Source organism: Pinus tabuliformis, chromosome 1_1 (genome assembly GCF_031772625.1).
Source record: "Pinus tabuliformis cultivar Carrire ecotype Pingquan chromosome 1_1, CPIR1, whole genome shotgun sequence".
Classification (NCBI taxonomy): domain Eukaryota; kingdom Viridiplantae; phylum Streptophyta; class Pinopsida; order Pinales; family Pinaceae; genus Pinus; species Pinus tabuliformis.
Genome location: NC_142297.1, coordinates 287,179,344 through 287,199,609, shown reverse-complemented (window position 1 = coordinate 287,199,609; position 20,266 = coordinate 287,179,344).

The window sequence follows — 20,266 nt, the reverse complement described above, 5'->3', positions numbered from 1 at the left end:
TTTGAGATGACATTTCCACATTGCAAGGTTGACTTAACTCAAACTCAATTTTACTAGTTGAGGGTGGCCAAGCTTACTGACCACCTCTAGCCTATTAAAACACCCTTCTCACTCAAAGCACATTTTATTCATTTTATGCATAGGGAGAAGGTGAGGGTTGCCATACATGAGCCTACTTGTGGATCGAACTACTACAGATGGTTGCATGATAGAGCAGGGCCATATATAATTATGATCAAGGGAGTTGACTTTTTGACCTTTTTCTCCACATGACTTCATTCTTAATGATATCGTGACTATTGATTTTGTCGTGTGTGTGCAGGTGCCTCTCTATTGTCCAAAATGATGTTGATGGTGGAAATAATTCTTGAGGATGATGTGTACCTTCCTAGTTGCAAACAAGGTACAATCATCCCTTCTGGTGGTGGAAAAAATAATATCAATGATTTATGTTGTGGCTGCACATTGCACAGGCTGCTACAGGAGGATTTTTCCTCGTGTAGCAGTCTTTTGATCCCCCCTTAAAGTATTTAGTTTGCATGATGGTGTTGAGGAAGATGATAAAAAGTCATGAGGATAAGGTTAGAGTCATGACGAAGTAGTGCAAAAATTGGAAAAATAGAAAATAGTGGCTCCTGTGCTTTTTTTAGAGGTAGGATAGAGTGGACAGTTTGAGCAAATTTTTGGTGAAATAGAGTGGATGGATGATGGATGGATGATGATCAAATAATTGGAGGAACACTTTTATCATTTTGATAGAGGCACTATGGTCTTTTGGTTCATTCTCCTCATTGGATCCTCCTACTGTAGCTTCACAGGTTCCTCTTGTAGCATTACATGACCTCTTGTAGCAATACATGTTCTTCATGTAGCATCACAGTGAGGAGGTGAAATTTGAATTTCTTACTGATGGGATGGTGGAGAGAGATGATCATATGAGAGGAAAGGATGGAGGTGATGTGTATCGATGGAAGGATGGATGAGAGTTTATAGGTTTTGTCTTGTAGCCATGAAATCTTCCACTGTGTGCAATCCTGCAAAACAAGAGAAAGGTTAGCAGGCATGGTATAAGCTTCTTCCTTGTGTTCTTCTTTTCCTCTTTTTTTTTTTTTTTTTTCTTGAGACAAACAGGCTGCCTCTGAGGAGGTTTTCAACCTGCATGCTTGCCCTAGGTGCCTCAGAGGAGGTTTTCACCTAGGGATATTTATTATTTTTATCTCTCTCTTCTTTGTTTTTTCTCCTGGGCTACCTCAGAGAGGTTTTCAACCTTAGAGTTGGCCTTAGATACCTCAAAGAGGTTTTCAACCTTAGAGTTGGCCTTAGATACCTCATAGAGGTTTTCATCTAGGCCTTTTTATTTATCCTTTATTTTTCTCAAATTTCTAGGAATGTTGTGGACTAGAAGGTATGAAACTCCCAATCACATTTAATTCTTTGTTGACTGAACTGATAAATTATTCCTTGGACAGAAGTCTTCTATATAGCTTCAACCTATAACCATTTATAACTAAGGGAATGCCTTCCTCATCAATGGTTATGACAAATCCATTTTCATGACACTTTTTTATTAGGTATGGACGCAACCAACTTGTCATTAGCTTCCTTTTGAAATATTTGAACCTAAAATCATATAACAGGACCCAATCCTCTTCTTGAAAATTCTTTTCCTTAATATTCTTGTCATGTTAGACCTTCCTTTACAGTTGTATGACTTTAGTGTGTAGGAGAGCTTGAATTTTGAACTCATCTAATCCATTAAGTTGGAGCATCCTTTCTTGCTATGATGTAGTGAGGCTAAGTCCAACAAAGTTATCATTCTCAAACTCAATAGAAAGAAAAGGCTTTTTCCCATAAACCAATTCATATGGAGTGAACCCAGTTGTGGTTTTCCAAGTGGTGTTGTAGGCCTAAGTGACCTCTACTAGTCTCTAGGTGAATATTTACAGCTACTGCTAACAACCTTAGTGAGGATGCTCTCCAATGCTCTTTTTGTTACCTATAATTGCCCATTTTCTTGAGGTTTATAGGCAGTGTATCTCTTGTGCTTGATATGGTGCTGCCTCATGAGATCTTCAATCAAATTTGATGTGAATTGTGCTCCTTGATTGGTGACTATCTCCCTTGGATACCCGAACTTGTAGAAGATGTTTTCTCTTAAAAACTCAACCACTTTCTTCTCAGTTGTTGCTTTGGCTACCTTTTTCTTAGCCCACGTTTTCAAGTAATTAGTACACACAACGATGTACCTCTTCTGCCTTGATGGTGGATAAATGGGCCTAGTGAAATCCATGTGCCATTTGTCAAGTGGCTCTAAGGCCACTTAAGGTTGTAGGGGAATTTCATCCCTAGGTGTGAGTTTTCCCATCCTTTACACTGATCACATCCAGTGATGTATCTCCTTGCATATTGATGTAAAATGGGCCAATAGTAACAAGCCTGTAAAAATTTAAAGGTTGTCCTTTTATTAGAAAAAGGAACTCCACAAGGTCCATCATGAAATGCTGAGAGGATGTAAAAAACATCCTCTTCTCTTACACATTTCCTCAAGATCTAATTTGGTCCCAGTATGAAAATATTTCCCCCAATCCAAGTGAAGGGAGAGATTTTCCTTGCAATCTCTCTGGATGATATATTATGAGGGAACCTCTCAGCAACCAAGTATTTTACTATGTCAACAAACCAAGAAGAAAGCACCGAGATGACAAAGAGGTTTTCATCTAGAAGTTAATCATCGACCGTCACCCCATTACTTATAGGCAATGTCAACCTGGACAAAAAATCTTCAACAACATTTTCTTTCCCTGGTTTGTCAATAAGAGTCAAATCAAACTGCTGTAACAATAAAAAGCATCTAATTATCCTAGCATTGACATCAGACTTATTCATAAGATATCTACTAGCTGCATGATCATTATGAGCAAAATTTTGATATCCAATGATATCGTTCCCGAATTTGTTTAAATAATGTACTACAACTAAGAGTTATTTTTCAGTGGCAATGTCATTCAACTCAACTTTACATAAATTCTTACTAATGAAATAGATAGCATAAGGAAACTTATTCTTAGCATTATGATAAAGGTTTTGTCCTTGATGGCAACTCACTCAGATGAAAGATCACGGTATTGCAGGTTAACAACAAAGAATTGCAGATCAGACTACACATAAAGGAGAAATAGAGGTATACGCAGGTTCACCTTGACCAAGCTGTGTATACACACAGGTTCATTGTATACAAGTTGCGTATACGTACACACACACTTTCACAAAAGAAAAAGCGCATATATGTTGGAAAAATAAGCGTTTGGTCCATGGTATTTGGCCCAAGCTATTTTGCCCCATGGTATTGGTCCAAAGTATTTGGTCCGAGGTATTGGCCCTAGGTATTTGGTCCAAGGTATTGGTCCTAAGTGGTTTTGGTCTATGGTATTGAGAAAGGCTTAAAACTATAAAAGGAGGAGAAGATCATTAAGCCAAGGTGTGCAAGTATAGAATATATGATGAAGTGTGAGATCTAGTATGTAGGTTATTGGGTTATGGTGCATTGCTAGATCTAAACCAAGGATGAACCTTAGCGGATGATAAGGGATTAGATATAATGATGGATCGAGATATTAAGGCGTAAAATGAATTATCATTATGTGGTTTTTCTCATGTATATTCTAGATCTGAATACTGACGCATATATTATTCTGTAAATGTTATGATCTGGGTATAATTAAAGTCTGGTATAGCTGTAAAATTATGAATTAACATTTACAGATGTATACGCTGGTTGGATTTGACAAAAGCACATACACATGCTGGTTAGACATAGGGAGGTAGAGTATACCTTGTGAAGAATGTTTCAGTTGTTTCTGTTTGCTGTTATAGAGATCTGGGTTCTGTTCTGGTGACTATATTTTGGTGACAATATTCTGAATGATCAAATTGAGTTGTTTCATTGATTGGTTTATGTACTTGATGATTGTATTGCAGTTATGATGTTGTTTATGGGTCCAGTATGAAAATTGGATGAAACGTGGCCTTCAGATCATGGTGTTGTGTTCCAGGAGTATCTAGTCTGAAAATTTATGAAACGTGGTCCCTGGTAGAAGAGTGGAGTTTTCTATAGAGTGGCACCTATGTACTAGTAAACATATTGGCTAGTACAAGAGCTACGGGTTGTAGCTCCCTTCCAGTAGTAGCTGGAAAATGAGGGAGGGTTGTAGCCTTCTGCAGGTAGAAGCCTGCATAGTAGTATAAGTCTGCACCAGTACAAAATTGTAAAAATATTGTTCTTATCATTAAAATAAGACAGAGACGGCAACAGTAGGTGATCTTTTACCCACATTGGGTTTCCACCTTATATCTTGGTGTTCATGTGTGATGCTTATCTGTAATTCTTTATTCTACTTTTACTGCATTGTCTAATTAATCTATGACATACTAGTTAACGTTCAATGCATGATAAATTGGGTAAATCAAAAGTTATCTGCATATACACTAGTTGCTTTAATAACAGTCGTGTGTACATGCTAGTTCACTTAGATAAAGTAGCGTATACATATCTTCTTATGGAAATGAAATATTATTTATTTACAAATACTGATTCACCCCCCCTCTTCTCAGTATTATTTCCAACAATTGGTATCATAGAAGGTCCTTCAGAAGAAGCTTGATCGCTTGAAGGAAGATCCATCATCATGAGTAATCAAGAAAGCGTGGGATCCATCAGACCACCGATCTTTAATGGGAGAAACTATGTTTATTGGAAGATAAGAACCACAACCTATCTTTAATCACTTGGAACAAATGTCTAGGAAATCGTGGAAGGAGGATATACATTTCCATCAGCAATTCCTACAGATACGGCAAGTAAAAAGCAATATGAAACCAATGCCAGGCTTGTCAATACATTATTAGGAAGTCTATCACAATAAGAGTTTGTCAAAGTTATGCAGCTCAAATCAGCCAAATAAATATGGGACAAAATCATTCTAAGCTACGAAGGACACTCTTAGGTAAAATGTGCTAAACTGCAAACTCTGAGAATTCAATATGAAACTCTTAAGATGCACAATGATGAAAGTATAAATAGTTACTTCTTACGTATAGATGAGGTTGCTAATTGCATGAAGAATCTAGGTGAAGAGATAAAGGAAGTTACCTTAGTTGACAAAGTTTTAAGATCCTTGTATGCTAAATTTGAATCAAAAGTATCCGCCATAGAAGAAAAACAGGATCTATATACTATTACTATGACACAGCTTCATGAAATCTTAACTACCTTTGAGATGAGAAAAGGAGGCCCATCAGATATGAGAGAAGCCACATTTAAAGCTTTAGCAAAAGGAAAAGAAGAACTAAATGAATCAGGACATATTTCAGAAGAAGAAGATGAAGTAAACTTTGTTAAGAAGCTTCAATGGGGTTCCAGAAGATTTAGAGGTAAACTACCTTTCAAATGTTTTGCCTGTGGTAGAGTCGGTCATTATGCTACCAAATGTCCTCATAAAGATAAATATGATAAAGGGAAGGAATCTGCAAAATGGAATAGAAAACAAAGTGTAAGTAAAAAATAGTTGCTATACTCATGAAGATAACGATGGTCTATCAAATATTGATGAAGATGAAAATTGTAATGACTATAGAATTCTAATGGCTTATGAAGATGATAATTTTTGGAACGCTTTAGAAGAAGATGACATTCATGAAGAAATCTGTAAACTCAAAATCTGTTTAGAAGAAAAGAATATGATTATCGATACATTGACATATCAACCTTCTGAAAGAGAAAAACACAATGAAAAACTAGAATGTGAAATTGTGGGTCTAAGAAAGGATCTTAAGAAAACAAAATCTCTCAATCTTAGATTCGCTAAAGGATCATAAACCTTAAATGAAATTATCAAAGTGCAGCGTTCTCCTATGATAAAGACAGGTCTTTGTTATATTGAAGAAGCATCTCAATCACAGAAGCCATCAACCTCCACTAAAAGCTAACTTGATGCAGCAAAGAACAATGAATAGTATGACAATCGTTAGCAAAGGCATAAAGCAAGTCACCAGGTAAATCAAGCTCAATTTTCTTCAAGGATGAACATAAGTCACAACCAACATCAGGTAAATCATACTCAATTTACTTCAAATATGGATAGAAACTACAATCACCAGGCCAATAGATTCGATAATCGTAGGAACTTCTTTAATGGTCAATGTTTCTCATGTCATAATTTTGGACACAAAGCTGCTCAATGTGTTGCTTACAAAACCATTGGATTAGAGAAGCACGAAATCAAAGGAATGTGACAGAGATCAAGAAAAGTTCCTATAATAATTTTTCTCTTCTTGAAAATGAAATAGAATGCTCAATCTGTAACAAATTTGGCCATGAAGAATCTGAATGCAGGAGAAAATTTCAGCAAATATCTCAAAAGCAGCAGAATCCATTAAATCCCAAAATATGGAGAAAGAAAGAACTGCAAACAGAAAGATGTGGTATAGACTTGCATGCAGAAGGACAAGAAAATCAGTGGTACATCGACAGTGGATGGTCAAAACACATGATAGGTGACAAAGAAAAACTTCACTCATATAATTCCTTAGAAAAGGAAAAGAATGTCTCATTTGGAAATGACACTCCTGTTGTCATAAAAGGTAAAGGCTATGTTTTTTTGAAAGAAAAGGTTAAAGTTGGGAATGTTATGTATGTTGATAGTCTAAAGCATAACCTGTTGAGTGTCAGTCAAATGTGTGATCAAGGAAATGAAGTGGTGCTTTGATCAAACAGATGTGTTGTTCCTAAGCTTGATACAGGAGAAACCGTGATCAAATGTACAAGAACTCCAAAAAACTTATACATACTGAAGGGAGGAAAACAACAGTGTTATCTAAGCAAAAATGACGAAAACTAGCTATGGCACAGAAAATTGGGACATCTAAGCTTTTCTCAAATAATAAAAGCATGCATATTCCAAGTTTTTTGTGATCTTCTAGATATCAGCATTCCGGAAAATACAATATGCAAACCATGTCAATTTGGTAAGCAAACCAGATCTCACTTCATTGAAAACGAAGGGTCAGCTAGTAAGCCTCTTGAACTTGTTCATACCGATTTATGTGGACCATCAAGAAAAACGTCACCTCGTAGAGAAGAATAATTTATATTGTTCATTGATGATTTTTCCAGAATGTGTTGGATAGGTCTTCTAAAGCATAAAAATGAAGCATTTCAAAAGTTCAAAGCCTTTAAAGCTTTGGTTGAAAATGAATCAGATTGAAAAATAGAATGCCTCAGATCTAATCGAGGAGTAGAATTTACCTTGGATGAATTCTTTGACTTTTGTGAACAACATGAAATAAAAAGGTAGTTCTCCACCGCATGGACTCCTCAGCAAAATGTAGTGGTAGAAAGAATGAACATAATTGTTCAAAAAATGGCTCAAGCTATGCTAGATGAATCTAGAACTCCTGCAACCTTCTGGGGTGAAGCTGCATTCGCCGTTGTCACTATTCTCAACCAAGAAAATTTTCGGGTAAATAGCACTCAAACTCCACATGAACTTTGGTATGGTAAGACTCCTACTGTAAAACACTTTAAATTTCTTGGAAGAAAATGTTACATCAAAAGGACTGATGAAAAACTTGGTAAGTTTGAACCCAGATCAGATGAAGGTATTCTTCTTGGTTACTCTTTCTGAAGTAAAGGATATAAATGTTATAATAAAAGACTTGGGAAAATTATTGAAAGTATTGATGTTGTGGTTGATGAAGCATGCAAAAATCCAAAATAGATAAAAACCGAAGATTATGACAATGAAGAAGATGGAGATTATTTTCCCACATCAAATCACATTGATTCTGAAGAAGAAACCAATGAAGCACCAGAATAAGAGATAATCATAGAAGAAAAGACTCCATCTAGGTATGTTTATAAAAATCATCCAGAAACTCAAATTTTAGGGGAAAAAGAGGCAGGTGTGTAGACAAGAAGAAATATTATAGAAATGTCAAGCTATATAGAATTACTATCTTCCACCGAACCTCAAAATGTAAATGAAGCATGCAAAGATGAATGTTGGGTCAAGGCCATGAATGAAGAAATTGAGCAAATTGAAAATAATAATACTTGGGAATTAGTTCCTAGATCTCATGATAAGAATATCATAGGAACCAAATGGATATTCAAAAACAAGTTGAACGAAAATAGAGAAGTTATTAGAAACAAGACCCGACTTGTTTGTAAAGGATATGCTCAACAAGAAGGTATAGATTTTGAAGAAACTTTTGCACCTGTTGCTAGACTTGAATCCATAAGGATGCTTCTTGCTCTTTCTAGTTTTCAGAAATTCAAAGTATACCAAATGGATGTAAAATCTGCCTTTATTAATGGAGACTTAGAAAAAGAAGTCTATATTGAACAACCAGAATGGTTCATTCTTGGAAATGATGCAAAACTTGTATGCAGACTCAGAAAGGCTCTCTATGGCTTGAAACAGGCTCCAAGGGCCTGGTATTACCGTCTTGATAAATATCTCCACCAACAGGGTTTTTCAAAGGGGTCAGCAGATAGCAATCTATATACAAATATTGACAATGGTAAATTGCTAATAGTTGTTGTTTATGTAGATGATATCATTTTTAGTAACAATGAAGAATCCATGAGTCAAAATTTTGCCTCAATAATGCAACAAGAATTTGAAATGTCCTTGCTTGGTGAGCTTACCTATTTTCTTGGTCTACAAGTTCACCAAAATAAAGATGGTATTTTTCTTTCACAAACCAAATATCTCAAACAGATCTTGAAAAAGTACGGCATGGAAGATCCTAAACCAGTATGTACCCCAATGGGAACAGGATGCAGTCTCAGCTCAAATTATGAATCAGCAGCAGTACATCAACCAACTTATAGATCCATGATTGGCAGTCTGCTTTATCTAAGAGGTACCCAACCTGACATCATGCATGCAATAGGAATAGTTGGAAGATTCCAAGAAAATCCAAAGGAATCACACCTTCAGACAATCAAAAGGATTTTCAAATATCTTCAAGGAACACATAACTTTACTTTATGGTATCCTAGAGATACAAATCTCACTCTTCATGCATATACAGATGCAGATTGGGTAGGAATTGTGTATGACAGAAAAAGCGCTAGTGGTGGTGCATTTTATATGGGTTCTAGGTTAGTGTCTTGGTTCAACAAGAAACAAAGTTCAATTTTATTGTCTACAGTTGAAGTGGAATATATGGTTGTTGCATCTTGTTGCACTCAACTACTTTGGATGATGCAAACCTCGCAAGACATTTAGATCACATGTACTCCATTCTATGTGTCAATACAAGTGCCATCAGTATTTCAAAGAATCCAATCATGTACTCCAAGACCAAGAACATACCCATTAAATATCATTTTTTACGTGAACAAGTGCTTGAACAAAAGGTAAAATTGGAGTATGTTCCCTCCAAAGAACAGGTTGCTGATATATTCACTAAACCACTACCCAAAGAGACATTTGAATATCTCAGATAAAATCTGGAAGTAGTTGTTGCATCATCCTGTTGTTAAATCCTATTTTTCAGAGAAAAGTTGTTGTATGCGAGTTTCATGAAGCGTAGTCACGTACATAAGCAAGTTTCTGTGGGCACAGTCGTGTATATGTTGGTTTGAGGAAAAATAGTGGTCCAGACTCAAAAAAAAGGGGTCTGATATGGTTCTGTCAATTATCTGTTCTGTTTGATGATGGTTACAAACTGCTAATAACATGTGGAAATATGTTGATCCTCATAAGTCGTTGATAACTTGATGTATATCTGATTAATGATGATGCCCTAATATTTCTTACTGATATATGCAATAATCATATTTGACATTGAACATCTAGCACAGGTTCGAGGGGAGCATATGCTTCTAATAATGCATTGTTGGCATTATCTTAGAAGATCTTGGTACAGATCTACATAATTGTCTTGATTCAAGTGACTCTTTTGATGATGGAAGCATTCAGGTTGTTGATCCTGATGTTGCTAATGGTGCAGAGCATATATGGTGTATGATAGTTGCTGATGACTATTATGGTCTCATTTAGATCAGTTGTCCTTATTATAAATGTCATTTAAAGGTCATGAAAAGACCCAATATGTAACCCCACTATGCAAGGGATGGATGATGTAATATTTCTTGTTCTTGTCATGTATAAACAATTTGTATATCCCCACTTGGTTGGGTGGATGAGTCAAATTTGGTATATCCCCTCTTGGTTGGGAGATGGATGTATGTATGAGTCATTGGTGATAGGAATTTCATTGGTAATGTATATGTAGAGTCGTGTTATTCTTTTAGAAAATACTTTTTCAGACTTTGCTTGTGCTCTGGGGGAGCATGGACTCCATCATGGCTGCCCAATCAGTACAATGCAGCATATCATAGAATTTAGCATGTACTCAGGGGGAGCCTGACTAGCATAATGTATGTCAAAGGGGGGAGTGTGACCCTTTTCCCTTGATGTCAAAGGGAGAGAGTAACTTGGTGTTGTTGTTGCCATCAATTCCAAAGGGGGAGATTATTGGAATTATGATAAAGGTGTTGTCCTTGATGGCAACTTGCTCAGATGAAAGATCACAGTACAACAGGTTAACAGCAAAGAATTGCATATCAGACTATACAGAATGAAGAAAGAGATGTATACACAGGTTCACATTGATCAAGCTGCGTATACACGCAGGTTCATTGTATACAAGTCACGTATACATACACACACACTTTCTCAGAAGCAAAAGCACGTATATGTTGGAAAACTATGCTTTTGGTTCGTGGTATTTCGTCCAAGCTATTTTGACCCATGGTATTGGTCCAAGGTATTTGGTCTGAGGTATTGACCCTAGGTATTTGGTCCAAGGTATTGGTCCTAAGTGGTTTTCATCCATGGTATTGAGAAAGGACTAAAACTATAAAAGGAGGAGAAGATCATTAGGCCAATGTGTGCAAGTATCGAATATTTGATGAAGTGTGAGATCTAGTATGCAGGTTATTGGGTTATGGTGCATCGTTGGATCTAAACCAAGGATGAACCTTAGTGGATGATAAGGGATTAGATCTAATGATGGATCGACATCTTAAGACGTAAAATGAACTATCATTATGTGGTTTTTCTCATGTATATTCTAGATCTGAATACTGACGCATATATTATTATGTAAATGTTATGATATGGGTATAATTGAAGTCTGGTATAGTTGTAAAATTATGAACTGACATTTATAGATGTATACGCTAGTTGGCTTTGACAAAAGTGCGTACACATGCTGGTTAGACACAAGGAAGTAGTGTATACCTTGTGAAGAATGTTTTAGTTGTTTCTGTTTGCTGTTACAGAGATCCGAGTTTTGTTCTAGTGACTATATTTTTGTGACAGTATTCTGAATGATTAGATTCAGGAGTTTCAGTGATTGGTTTATGTACTTGATGATTGTATTGCAGCTATGATGTTGTTGATGGGTCCAGTATGAAAATTGGATGAAACACGACCTTCAGATTATGGTTTTGTGTTCCAAGAGTATCCAATCTGAAAATTTATGAAACGTGGTCCGTGGTAGAAGAGTTGAGTTTTCTGTAGGGTGGTACCTACGTACTAGTAAACATATTGGCTAGTACAAGAGCTAGGGGGTTGTAGCTCCCTTCTAGTAGTAGATGGAAAATGAGAGAAGGTTGCAACCTTCTGCAGGTAGAAGCCTGCATACTGGTATAAGTTTTCACTAGTACAAAATTGTAAACAGATTTTTATTATCATTAAAAGAAGACAGATATGACAACAACAGGTGGTTTTTTACCCACATTGGGTTTCCACCTTATATCTTGGTGTTCATGTGTGATGCTTATGTGCAATGCTTTCTTCTGCCTTTACTACACTGTCTAATTAATCTCTGACATACTAGTTAAATTTCAATGCATGATAAATTGGGTAAATCAAAAGTTATTTGCATATACATTGGTTTCTTTAATAACAGTCGCGTGTACACGCTGGTTCACTTAGCTAAAGTAGCATATACAAATCTTCTTATGGAAATGAAATATTATTGATTTACAAATACTGATTCACCCCACTCCCCCACCCTCTGTATTATTTCCAACACTTATCCTCTACTTATCCTAAGGCTCACCCCATAACTTTATTTGACGCATAAGTATGGATATGGAAAGGCAATGCCTAGTTGGGACCCTTAAGGATGGGTGTAGTGGAGAATTTTTCTTTCAACACTTCAAGGGCCTCTTGAAAATTGTTGGTCCAACAAAAATATAAATCTTTGGCCAATAACCCAAACTAAGGTGAAGCCACTTTACTAGATTCTTTGATGAATCTCCTATAATACACAAATAGTCCCAAGAAACTCCTTAAATCTCTTTGTTTTTGTGGGGTAGGGACTTTTTTGATGATGGTAATTTTGTTCGCGTCAAACTATATCCCTTCCTTGGATATGGAATGGCCAAGGACAGTCCCCTCATTAATCAAGAACTCACAATTATTAAGGCTCAGAGAGAGATTCATTTCAATACATTTCTTCAAGACCTTGCACATATTGGAGAGAGCTTCATGGAAATCACATCCATAAGGAGTAAAATCATCCATGTATATTTCAACAAAGTTATGAACAATTTCAACAAAAATACACAAAACTTTCCTCTGGAAAGTAGTAGGGGCATTGCAAAAAGTGAATGGAAGAACTCTATAAGTAAAGGTACCCCAAGGACATGTGAACGTGGTCTTATCTTGGTCTTTAGGGCTGATCTAGATTTGGTTGTATCCACTAAATCCATCCAGGAAGGAGAAAAATTTCTTCCCTACAAGGCCATCTAGGACTTAGTCAATGAAGGGTAAAGGAAAATGGTCATTCTTTGTAACCTTGTTAAGTTCCCAATAATCAACACAAATTATTCATTTCCCATTCTTCTTGGGAACTAAAATAAGAGGTGACACCCACTCACTATATGAAATGGGGAATATGAACCCTCCATCTAGTAGCTTTTGCAGTTCTTCTTACACAATGTCTTTAAGAGCTGGATTCATCCTTCTATGAGGTTGGTGCACAGGCTTGCATCCCTCCTTGATGTAAATATGATGAGTACAAACTGAGGTATGCACACTTTTGATTTCATGATAATCTCAAGCAAAAACATCTAGGTGTTGCCTCAATAGGTTGAACAAATTTTCATCCCATTTGGCCGAGAGAGAAGGGTTGATCTTTAAGGTTATGGATGGGCCAAACTCTACAATCTTGACATGTTATGGAATTGAGTCAATAGAGAATAATTTAGTCCAAGTACTACTCCCTAATTCTTTCATCAACTCATCAATTGGTATGGGAGTGGCAGTTGGTTCTGAAGGATATGGTCAATGAGGTCATCTTAATTAGGTTTCCCCCCTCCTGTAATAATATCTAGAGTACAGATTGGGTAGGGGATGCTGTGATACAATTCATCCTCTTCCTCCTCTTCTAACCACAAGGGTAAGTCATGCTTAATATAATACTGATCAAGAGGATAAAATAATACTTGTTTCGATAATTGTCAATTCTTAATGGTCATGTTCCCATCCATACAACTAATGTAAGCATTAGTAGTGGCCAACCACAATCTTCCTAATATGAGAGGATAGCCATTAAACTTGGTTTTGGGGTGGAGAACCAGGAAATTAGTAGGATATTCCCAAGAGTCAATGGAGACCATAACATCTTTAGCAACTCCCTTAGGAGTGATTGTGGATCTGTCTTCAAGTTGTAATATTGTGGTCTTCTTTGTCAAAGTCCCTTGTAGATTTAGCCTTAGCATGGTTTCCATAGTCATCACATTGATTGCATCCCCAAGATCAATCAAGGTATTAGGGACTATAAGGCCATCAATGTGCACATCTACAACTGGGCTTCTAGGGTATAGATATTTCAGGAATATCGCCATCCCAAGCATCAAATCAGATAGTTTCCCAACAACATATATGGTGCGGGTCTCTCTTTTCTTCTCCTAGGTTTTTTGAAACTTGTATCCTTGATGAGATTATTATATATGGGAACATCTTTAATGGATCGAAGAAGGGGTATCTTAACACACAAATTATTCAATTCTCCCAGAAGTTCAACCTCTTTTGGGGTGTGTTGGCTGGGGGGGATCAACCTCTCAAGAAAATGAGGTGGATTGATTTGAGGAACACTCTCTTCCTTCTCTTCTCCAAGATATTCAGGTGGAGAAGGTGGGTGATTATCTGGGAGAAATCTCCCAAACCGAAGGTTGATCTCATAGATTTCCACAAAATAAGTAGGATATGATGTCTCTCCACTGTATACCTATTGTGTTTTATTGTTGTTTGGGTTCGGATTGGGTTGAGTAGGAATTTGAGGTTGCTTAGGTAGAATAGGATGAGTGAGTTTTGGTTGAGGTTGGGGTGGAGGTAGTAAAGAAAGAGGTTCATTGACTTGAGGCCTCCACCCTTGTTATGGGTTGCCCCATTGAGAAGATTGGGGCGAATATGGTTGAAAAGGATGGTTGATAGGTTGAGGAGGATATGGAGGAGCATAAGGCCAAGAAGGAGGTATGGACTAGGATGGATGAGTGGAAGAGTACCAAAGTTGCAAAGGTGCATTCTGATTTGGATTATAGTAAGAGTAGTGTGCACCTTACATGACTTGTTGATATGGCCGAGGTCCTTGAGGTCTTCTTTGATTAATGAAGCAAAGTTGCTCTGACCCACCTTCTACCCCTTGGTATACAACTTTTAATCCTAGCAAAGAAGGACCTTTTTCTCTTGCATGATTTTCTTCACAGACTAGGATAACTTCTATGACATTCAATGGGCATTCATTCCTAGGATGTCTTTTGGTACATCTAGGGCAAAAAATAACTAGTTCCCTTTCTTCTTCTTCCTGCTTTATTTTTATTTGCATGGGATCCATTTTCAATGCAAAGGAATGCATCATTTCACTCTTGCAATCCTCCAACATGTTACTTATATCATTCTTCATGGATGTTGTGGATGGGGAGGAACTAACCAAGCCCTGACTATAATCCCTAGAGTGATTCTTAAATACTGTTTTGATGTCATAATAGGATAACTGATAGATATCTCCTCCAGAGTTATCAACATATCCTCCCTGAGAGTTTTCAACATATCCTCCTTGAGAGTTTCCAACATATCCTCCCTGATCCCTCGGAGAAGAACTAGCTTGAGTGACTCAAGATCAAGGATACATTTGGCCCTCCTATAACTGAGTTGAAATCTCCCCTCATAGTAATCTAGGGATTCATTAGGTCCAAGAGTCATCCTAAATATTTATTCCATGGTTTCTTTGGACCTATAGTAGTCCATGTACTTTCTATTGTAGGCCTGTTTAATTTGGGCCCAGCTAGTGATGCTACCCCCAAGAGAAACCATAAACCAACACAAGGTTGAATCCTTAAGGGTAGAGGGGAATAAGTTCAGCTTCTCCTCATCAGAGGCATAGTCATAATTCCTACAAAAAAAAAACAAATTCAAACATGAACATGTCAATATCCTCAAAGGTTAATCCATGGAAGTGTGGAAGGGTAGTAGGGGTTATATTATTCATTCTAGCCTCTCCGTTGGTCTCTCTGATAGGGAAAACATTAATGTCCCTATTTTCAGCCATTGTTTGGGTAGGTGAAATGGGTTCTTCTTCTTCACCAATAGGTTCTTCAAAAATTTCAGGTTGCTCGCCTAGAGGGTCTTCTAACTCCCCTGTAGTCAAAGAGGGAAGCTCACAGTCACTGAAGAAGAGTGAAGGTTGAATGTTTCAGGGTGTAGTGGGTTTTGGTAAGAATTTTCCTTGATTATCCCTACTCCTACGAGGCATGAAAGAATTTTATTTTTTTTATTTTTTTCACTTTTTCAAAAATTGTATTCAAAACATAAAACAATGCTCAAGAATACACAAAATCTACTTAGACACCTCCCCTACAACAACGCCAAAAAGTGGTGAGCCCTGGTTTTGCACCAAGAATGTTGCAAAAATTATCAACCCGAGCTTAGTATCAACTTAGATGTGACAACGTGCTACCCACAATCATGGCATTAGATAAAAGTTCTCAGAGACCATTCCTCATAATGAATTAAAATGAAATCTTGCTGATGAAGGTACATTTGAAAACTAATTCTAGCTATGAAAGTGGAAATTCCATTTACTCAACTTGTAGGTGCTAATTAATGAATTCATAAAAGGACAAGGGCTAATCTACTTTCCAAAAGAAAGCTATTTTATCTTGCATAACTCATCAAGCTACAAAATTTACTTGTAGAAAGGAAGCTATTTTATCTTTCATAATTCATCAAACTACCAATCATAATTGCATGTATCATCTACCTAGTTCACACTTGTTTGAAAATCAGTAGCACACTTGCATCATACTTGTGATAAAAAGACTAATTATACTTAGTTTTACAGTGAATAAAATGAATGTTTGGAGTGGCCTAGGAGCTTCCCTTGATCATCAAATCATAGTTGGGGGTCATTATTGATCTTAACAAAACTGGTGAAGAAAAGTGGTGCTACAAGCTTGCTACAGGTGGATGCTACATGAGGTCTTGTATTGCTACAGGAGGGCCTGGAATGCTACAAGAGGGGTTCCGAGTGGCTTTTGAGGTTGAAAATGATGTCTTGAGGGTATGAAGAGGTGGATGGAGGTTGAAGAATATGAATAGAGGTTGGGTTGAGCCCCCTAGCGAAGCTTAGGACCTCTTAGAGATTTGTCTTGCACTAGGATGAATGCTCACATTGTCCTAAGTTTACTAGGCAAAATGACGTATGAAAATAGTGTTTTAGGACATAATGGAGGGTGGAAAGAGAAGATGAAGGAGTCTAAGGTGGAAGTGGTAAAGTTACCATTCCCTGCAGATCAACACAACCCTACAATCAATCACATGCATACATCCATTGATCATTAACAAAATGAGATAACCTATGATGGAAAAGATGAGCTTAATTTAAATAACATATATGTTATACCATAACACTAATCTAATCACTCAACTGACTTCTAATCTACAAAAAACAAATGTAAAGCAGAAAAACTAACATTTATCTATTTCGAAGAAATCATAAACACAATATTTTTGGACTGAGGTTGTGAATCCTTCCACTCATTCTCACACGAAAGAGGTGATGTAGAGGCTCACAACCATAGGTTTTTATAGCTTAATCTCTACTAAAATGAAAGAAAATATGAACTGCTTGGAATCAAGAAGAAAACATAAGTATAAAAAGAGGGACTAAAGCCTTTGGGTTGGGCCCAAACCCAAGGGTCTTAGCTCTCTAAAGCTAACTCAAATGTAGCTTAAAATCTAACTTCTCATTATAAAAAAGTAAATTTCTCATACATCACATAAAATTTCAAAGTGACAGTGTCAAATTGAAGCTCAATAGCTACACCGAGATGAACAAAAACTTCAAACCATAATGAATTTTTATTCTTGTTTATTTATACAAAAAGGCATCTGATAACAACTCCCTTGAAAGTAGGAGTGATCCCCTCCTTGATATCAGAAATGGTGGATCGTGTCCCTCTTAAGCTTCACTTGGACTAGCAGTCACTTGACAGCCAATGAATTCAAATTGGTGAGAAGGGACGTTGTGATCCCAAGCCGAGTTAGGTAGCTAAGGAGGTGGACAAACCCCATAGATTATCTCGTGGTTGTCTCCATCAACCCACTCTATAGTAATTACCTCAAAATTCTTTGTTTTCGTGCAATTAAACCAAATTAGGCCACATACTATGAAAAGCACATTTTACTCCTCCCACTAAGCATAATATACTAAAATATTATTCAAAGATATTCAACCTGCGGACTCAAAATTTAAAGGACCATTCGAAGAAGATCAAATGTTAATTTATTAATTTTTTTATAAATATTCATTTCTATACATCCTCATATTTCAACATTCTTTGGTTACTATGTTTACTCAAACGAATATTAATGGAAATGGTTTTCTATCTCATTCATGAGCATAAGCTTACAAGGTTTTAAACTCAATTACCTATTAGTTAAAAATAAACTTACAAGGTTTTAAACTCAATTACCTATCAAATAAAAATAAATAATTTTATATATGGGAAGGAATGAAACGTTCAAGTACTAATATTTTTAAAAGCATCACTATTGTAATATCCCCTCACTCAACAGCTAGATATTTTTTTGTTCAAAAGGAACATGGTGAAAGAAGCAAAAAATTGATGACTTATATAAGAGTATGATTTAGAGTTTGAGCCAACCACCTTCGACTAGGGTTAGGGACTTTACAAATTGGCAACTAAAGCACAAGATCAAGCTGCTTATGCTAATTAAGCAAGATGGGAAAATGCGATATCCATGTACGTTGATGACATTTATTATATTCCTACCATCACTAACTCGTGATCTAGGGATCTTAAACATTATCTAGAATTTGAGTCATGCCTTGGATATTTGGGTTTAAGGAAGAAAAAAGTTATGAGATCTAAATTTGTAAAATAACACCTTATTAATGGTACTCTCTTCCATAATATTTATGATTAAGATTGATTCAAATGTTTGGAAAAGGATTATGTTGAACTTGTAGGATAGGAATGATGGGTTAGTTGGTAGGAATTTATAAACATGAATCATTCTTCATAAGATTCTAAAAGTTAGTTATTATTGGCAAAAAAAAATATTTAAAGACAAACCATTCCATTTTATAAAATGCAGAATTCTTCAAATGTTCATTGTGAAAGATATTAAATATGTTATATCTCTATAGTAAATGCTCATAATTTAATATTTTTAACCATGGGAACTTGACATCATCGGGGAATCCATTCCAACTTATTTAGTCAACATAAGTGCATCCTCACTTCCACATATTACTTCACTAAGTGAGGTAAAATTATAAATATCACATAGTTAAATGAAAATGTTATAATTTAATTATTGCACCAACATAAGTAGGCTCAATATATTTTCCACGTTAGTTTTTGAAATATTACATATTTGTATTCACTAAAATAAAAAATGTTTGATTTAAAGTGGGGGATATTTAACAAAATGTTGTTAACTATTATTCTTATGAAACTATTGCAGCTAATTGTAAAAATAGAAACTTGATTTGAATTATTAAGAAAAATGTAGTTGATCACCATCGAAACTAATACAATTCCTTACTTGTGGAAAAATAGAATTGCACCTAAGGCTTCCTTGGATAACTCCCTATTCTTTTTGGTTTATGGACGAAAGTTAGTCGCCCTCTAGATATATTTTTGCATTCCTTCCAACCTCCTCAATCCTCTAGCGGAAAAAGTTAATCAACTTTTCAAAATAAAATTAATTTACTATTGAATCTAGATGAAGAAAGAAAGTAAGCTAGACACAAATTTTCCATTCACTAAAATATTTTGAAGTCAAGTTTTGTCTAACATTCAATAGATCATAAATATTTCTAAGTTGGAGCAGTAGCTTCCAAGTTGGAAAAGTAGAATGAATCCAAATAAAAACATACAAAATTACAATAAATCTAGCTATGACAATTTCAATTCATATAAAAATTGATTTTGTCACAAATAGACTGTAAATCTAAGAGGAGAGTTGAAAATTTTTCCTTGTAATAACCTAATTTTGAAATATTATTTCAATTAGTTTCCTTTAGAATAGATATCCTGTATATAAGAGTTTTTTTTTACTTTTATGCTTTGTATTTCATTTTAAAAAATGTTTTTGTATGATTTCTTGTGTGGCCCATTTTTATTATGATTACAATTAGCTTATGATTTTTTTTCTTCATTGTCCCATTATTGACCGCATAGAATGGTCATCCTAGATTTGATTAATTATTGATTTTAATATGTATTGAACATTATAGATTTAGGGAAAACTTTTTAGAGCATAATGATTTTGTTTCACTCTTCAAGCATCCTTAATACTAAAGCTTTATCATGTGGTCTTGCAATATCCCTTGCATATTAGTTGGTTCTAGAACTAAGAATTTTTTGAGATGATAATTCTCAAAAAAAATAAAATTTTAGCCACTTCTAGTGGCCTAACTTGCTGAAGAATTCCATCCACTCCAAACTTACAACCATTCCATTATGTAAGGTGATTAATAAAAAATAGTAAAGGTGAACTTTGAAAGGGATATTCTTATCACTGAAACACAACTAATCCCCTAAGGAAATTAGTATCATCCCCACTTGGTTATAATGATTTACTTAAGTTTCCCTTATACACCATTTGAATATATTCCAAAAGACGAAAAAAAAGTAAATAAATGAAAT